Genomic DNA, 6944 nt, shown 5'->3' on the forward strand with positions numbered 1-6944 from the left:
TTATTTCTTGGCAGTGTAGTCCTCTCAGTGCTGCTTTTCGGATGGTGCTTGTTTGCTTTTGTCATCAACGTTCTCATTTTACGTTGCAAGTTTTCGATGTCTGTTTTGCTCCATGGGACTATACCGAATGAGTATGTTAGAATTGAACATGCATATGTGTTCATGGCTCTCGTCAAGTTCCTGCTGTTGAGGTTTGTTTTTAAGATTTTTTTGATTCTCCTAATGAACTCAGTCGTTAAGTCTTGCTTCATTCTTTGGTGGTTGATTCGTCGGTTCTGTTTCATTCCAAGATTTTTATAAAGATCATCCGACTTCATTGCTTCTATTTGCTGTCCATTTGCGAGAGTGATTGGTTCATCTTGTATTCTTCCTCTCACTACGCTGAGAGTACGACATTTGTTCAATCCGAATTCCATACCTACATCTTTCGAAAAATGTTCCACTAGTTTGACCATAATTTCTAGGTGGTTCTTATTGCCTGTTATCAGTTTCAAATCATCCATGTACAGCAAATGATTGAAGGTGGTAGTATTATTATTTCCTTTAATGTTGAAACCCTTTTCAGTAGCGTTTAGCTGTTTAGAGAGTGGGTTCAGCGCCAAGCAGAACCATAAAGGGCTCAAAGAGTCTCCTTGGAAAATTCCCTTCTTAATTGGAATCAGTTTGGTTTTTATGTTTGCCGTGGAAAGCTCGATGTTCGTTTTCCAATTGTCCATTGCAAGCTTTAGAAAATTGGTTATAATTGGATCGATCTTGTATATCTCCAAAATTTTCTTCAGCCAGCCATGTGGAAGTGAGTCGAAAGCCTTTTTATAATCAAAATAAGTCATGAAAAGATTTCTACGTTTCTTGAAGGCTTGGTTGCAAATGATGGAATCTATTACCAGCTGTTCCTTCGATCCTTGTGCATTCTTGGAACATCCTTTCTGCTGTGTTGTAATTGTTTTATTTTTCTCGCAATGTTTGTCGATACGAGATGCTAAACATGATGTGATGATTTTGTATATTGTTGGTAGGCATGTTATAGGTCTGTATTTTGATGGATCCATAGTGTTTTGAAAATCCTTCGGTATTAGGTAAGTGATACCTGTTGTTAAAAATGTTGGCATTTCTGTTGGATTATTTATTATGTTATTTATGTATTCGACTAGCCTGCCGTGCAGACACCAAAACTTCTTCAACCAGAAGTTGTGAATTCCATCTGGGCCTGGAGATTTCCAATTGTGAGTGTTCTTCAATATTTCCTGTAGTTCTTTAGACGTTATTACACTATGTGGCATACTTTCTATGGTCTCACATGATTTCTCCTCTCTTCTTATCCAACGCGCTTTGGAGTTAAAGGGAGTTGGTGTTGACAGTTGATCGGTCCAAAAACTCTCCATATCTTCGGCGCTTGGAGGACTCCCTAATTTTGTTGACGTTTGTTCATTAAGCATTCTATAAAATTTCTTTTCGGAGTTTTCAAAAATCATATTGTCGAATAAAGGTTATTATTATTATTATTAATAACTCGATCCAAGGAAGATCCAAAAATGTTGTTCAAAAACGTATTCCTTCGTAAACAACACATCCTTAGATCATTCTTGGATCCTGTTATTAACCCGGGCAGGTTTCCGATAACGCCAATAGAAAACAATATCATAGAATGGTAATTGTTATAAAGGTATTATATTTGAAGGATAATTCAACTGTATCAGTCCATATTTCAATTCTTACATTAATGAACTTGAACCTAAATGATGCTTTTCATTCAATTATTTATATATATATATATATATATTTTTTTTTTTTTTTTAATTCACCGATAGACATCCGAGTCCCGGGATAATCACATGTGTTAAGGATAACGAGGGTTTTTGTTCATAAAACAAAGCACAAAAGGATAAGGACAGTCCCTCACAGAGAAATGCTAACCGTAGACACGTGTTTCGGGCTTTAGGCCCTCATCATTACGGTGCAAAATTGTTAGGATGAGCAACACCTGAAACAAACAACAAACAAACAGAGTCAACAACAGGTGTTTGTTTCAGGTGTTGCTCATCCTAACACTTTTGCACCGTACTGATGAGGGCCTAAAGCCCGAAACACGTGTCTACGGTTAGCATTTCTCTGTGAGGGACTGTCCTTATCCTTTTGTGCTTTGTTTTATGAACGAAAACCCTCGTTATCCTTAACACATGTGATTATCCCGGGACTCGGATGTCACGCAGGTAGCTTTAGCTTCCTACGTGGTGATGTTGGTTGTTTCCCGAAAACCCATTGGGTCTTCCTGCTGAAACCACAAATGGACGGCTGGCTTCTGTTGTTGACTCTGTTTGTTTGTTGTTTGTTTCAGGTGTTGCTCATCCTAACACTTTTGCACCGTACTGATGAGGACCTAAAGCCCGAAACACGTGTCTACGGTTAGCATTTCTCTGTGAGGGACTGTCCTTATCCTTTTGTGCTTTGTTTTATGAACAAAAACCCTCGTTATCCTTAACACACATATATATATATATATATATATATATATATATATATATATATATATATATATATATATATATATATATATATATATATATATATATATACAGGGTGTTTCCTAAACATGCGGCAAAAATTCAGGGGGTTGTTCCTTGGACTATTTTAAGCATGTTTTGTCCTTGGATGATTTTTGAAAAACCTCTTTGTTTCGAAGATACAGGGCGAACAACATTTTTCATATTTTTAAAATTAATAATAGTTTAAATAAAAATGCGTACCGCACTGTGTTTACTAAGTAGGTACAATTTATTTTTAAATTTGTTTAACAACATTCCAATTACTAAAAACGGCCAGTTTTTTGACTAAAAATTGATAAGTGCAGATGGTAAAGGAATACAGATTAAACACGGTTTTCATTGCTGGGTGTAACTTAATAAGAAATGATCCTGGTGTTTTTGAAAGGGTTCGGCAGTCAATGAGGAGAAGATTGGATGCTTGTATGCTGGCTAGAGGTGGTCATTTTCAACAGTTTTTGTAGGTTGAGTTGAATTTTCATGTAATTTTTCATAATAAAATGTTATTATCTGAAATTTTGTTTCCCTTATATCTTCGAAACAAATAGGTTTTTCAAAAATCATCAAAGGACAAAATATTCTTAGAATAGTCCAAGGAACAACCCCCTGAATTTTTGCCGCATGTTTAGGAAACACCCTGTATATATACAGGGTGAGTCTTTGACTTGTACATATATTTCAACCGAAGATTCCTGAGGTCAATAGAAACCCTTTTTTCATTTACCATTTTTTCCGATTCAGCCCGGTTAAAAAGATACAGGCTGTTGAAAATCGATAAAAAAATGTAATTTTCCGTTATATCTCGGAAATGGTTGTATAGAAAAAAATGAATTTCGGGATATAGTTTTTCATGTATGTGATAAATCTTCTCCGTACACAAAATTTTATCCACTTCTCCCCATTTCTTCATTATGAACACTTCATCCTATAAAAATACCAGAAATTCAAAGAACCGAACTCTTAAAAGTAACTAGGACGTTCATTGAAGGATATTTAGCTAATTTGAAAAATAAAAGTATTCTTCATATTTTCTCGTATATTGAGCCGTTTTCGAGTAATATGTGTTTAAAAAAAAAAAAAAAATCTGTGAAATTCAAAAAATTGGGTACTTTGGCTAATTGCAACTCTGATAGAAAAAACTCACAGAAATGAATATTTGCTACGTTGTCAGGTCAAAAATCATGGATTCAAACACTAAATTTGCATTGACAAGTGAGGGAACCAGCCGACTTAGTTTGAAAATAAAGTGATTTGAATAAGCTCACCCATTGAGAAAATTCAATTCCATGATCACGCAATCTTTGAACAATCCTTACGAAAGTTCTCTCATTTGGCTGTCTCCTATTTGGAAACAGCCTTTCATAAGCTTCTTTAGCTCTTCTCGCTATTTTTCCATTTGTGAAATAGCATTCCAACATATCTACCATCTCCTGGTTAGAATACATTCTGCTAATTTCCACTTAACACACTTCACAAACAAACACTTTACACTAAAAAAACACCTTACACTAAACACACTTAACACTTAACAAGTTGAACGCACTTAGGTAACACTTAACAAACTAAATACACTTAATACTTATCATTTACATTAAACAAAGCAACAGAAATCATGATACCATAAATTCGAATTTCAATTGTTTTCGGATCATTCTATGCGCATGACCGATCAACATAGAAGAATCTCGAATAATTTTTTAAACAAACCATCAAATTTATGAATTAATAAATTTATTTTATTATGAATTTCATTAAATGTAATAATTAGTATCATCCGAAATGTTAAATCGAATTTTGTATAATAAAATAAGTCATAATATGCTAGATTACCGTATGTTATGAACGATTTGAACTATTGCGCATGGCCTCAGAGATTATTACTCTATGCGCATGGCCAAACTGAAAATTTGAGAAATCTCGAAGAATTGTGGTTATGTTTGGCAAACAAATGGAATAATTCGATATTTGATTCGAAAATATTTTATGTTTCAATAAGAAACAACATAGTTCGGCGTAAGTTAGTTACTAAGTTATATAATATAAATAATATATTGAATAATTATTGTATTTTTTCAGATCTCCTAATAATTCATCGAATCATTCAGAAAAACACCATAATGAATTTAATTGGACGACGATTTTCCTTCGTGATTTATTTCGTGAAGATGATTGCCCACTAGATACAGAGAAGTTTCAGATGACCTGTATTTAAAGAGAATCTGGAACCCCTTCAAATTAAATCCAACCGAAAACAGTTTGCTGTGAGGTGTTCATGATTTCCATTTAATGAATGGAAAAGTAAATTGATTAATTGAAATAACCAAAAATCTACAATACAATGATTCTGTTGATAAATTCAACTACTTGAATAAGTGAAGCACTAGTTCTGTAATGAATATTTATTCAAACTTCATACTCATCGATGTACTGAAAAATAATTTCAAAGTCACTGATTTCACCATTAACGCAGATCCTATCCTATTATCTAGTATAGTATATCCAAAGTCACTTGAACTAGTCCATAAAAACGCTTGGCCAGATGTCCCTTTGAAGTGGATACCGCGATTCGCTAAACAATGGGGTTTATTCGAAAGTATTGCTAGGCAATAAATTCACTGTTCCCAAAGGAATTTTGGGAAACTTGGACAACCCTTGTATAATAGAGATATTCTGGCTTCCTCCAAGTGACTTTGGATATACTATACATGTACTGATCCAATCCATATGTTTCAGAATCAATAGCTATTGATATTTTAAGGCATATACATAGTTTGTAGTTACTGTCCTTGGTTTATAGATATTATAATAATATAATGAATACATCTGAGATCAGGAATCATTGAGAATTAATTCGAATAATGGCAGGCCTAATTTAATAATTATTGGCTAAATATTGAATGTTTTTTATTTCGCACAATCCATCTGAGGCTAAATGAACCTACGTAAGAAGTATAAGAGTAAAATATGTTAAACCTGGTTATTTATAAATTAAATGAAAATAAAGACAATTTATTATTATGGTAGTTTGTACTTCAATTCCTGTTTTCTGATATGCATTTTTTTGTTTCAGTAATGAAAAATCTTTATTTCAAATTGCTTTGAATGTTGTATACCTACTGTCGAGCCTACTGTGGGGCACAAGATAAATATTTTTCTATTTTGATTTGAATACTGGATTTATAGTAAAAAAGTGGATTTGGCAATAATACATGATTTCAAGTAACTGTTAACCTTTCGATAAGTTTATCAAAAGCTTCAGTTTATTGAGTACTTTTGAAAAAAAGGTATACCTTACAAGAATTCAAAATTTATTTTACATGTAGTTGATATGTGAAAACAAAAAAAAAAGATTACATAATTGTTGGGAAGTTTCATAATATTTTCAGTTTATCTGTTCGATAACAAACAAGTAAATTAACTTGTACGTTGTACTTCTTTTTTTCTAGGCGAATACCATTTTACCATCTTCAGGAAAATAAAATTTTCGAAGATGTTGATTATAAGATTGATAATATTAAGGAAAGAGTAATTGCTTCTTTATCATCGAAAGTACTCGTGAGCATTTTTTGGAGTTACCTATTGGGTATCAAATTTTCAGACAGAATATTGGCATTAGTGAACACTAAGAAGAGAAGGATTTCAAATATTTTCATGATAACAAATTACTGAGCTTTGGCACAGCCCTATAATATGAAGATATTTCATTAAAGCTAATATTCTATTTTGAATTATTCTGATGGAAACTCATTTTCAAATGAATTTTCACAAACTAGGCTCCTTATAAAATAACACCAATCAAGATCTGAAATCCCATTAAAAACTGCTGCTACCAAACATTACTATAATCTTCTTCCAGTCTTCTGAGCTTTCATCGATACATAACAATACATCCTAAAATTTCATTTTTACGTGATTGAATACTTCTATCCATTTGCTATTCGATAATTTCATCTTTGAACATTTGATTGACATACTTTTAAGAGGACCAAAATTGTTTTAACGTGAAAATAAATAAAAAACTTCAGTGAGTTGAAAGAAGCAGAATATTCAATAGTGGATATTCATATTGAATACCACCATTTCATTTTTAATACAAAAATCAAGATCAATAATGGAATATTGAAGATTCATGGAACTTATAAGCTTCTAGGATGAAAATTGAAAAAAATTCAATTCCTTCTGGAATTTATTTATTCCTCCTCATACTACTATTATTTTTAACAAGATAAAATCGGAATTTTTCCATCACAAAATTACCTCTGTGTGATACAGAGGTGATTCCATCTTCCACATAAATCCATTCATGAAACTGCCTTTTCATTTTCGAGCTAAGTTATTGTGTAGGTACTTATATAAAGTATTCTGGGTTCATTCAATCCAAAATGCAAGCGTTCTTACACTTCT

This window comes from Harmonia axyridis, chromosome 5, assembly GCF_914767665.1.
Source record: "Harmonia axyridis chromosome 5, icHarAxyr1.1, whole genome shotgun sequence".
NCBI lineage: Eukaryota > Metazoa > Arthropoda > Insecta > Coleoptera > Coccinellidae > Harmonia > Harmonia axyridis.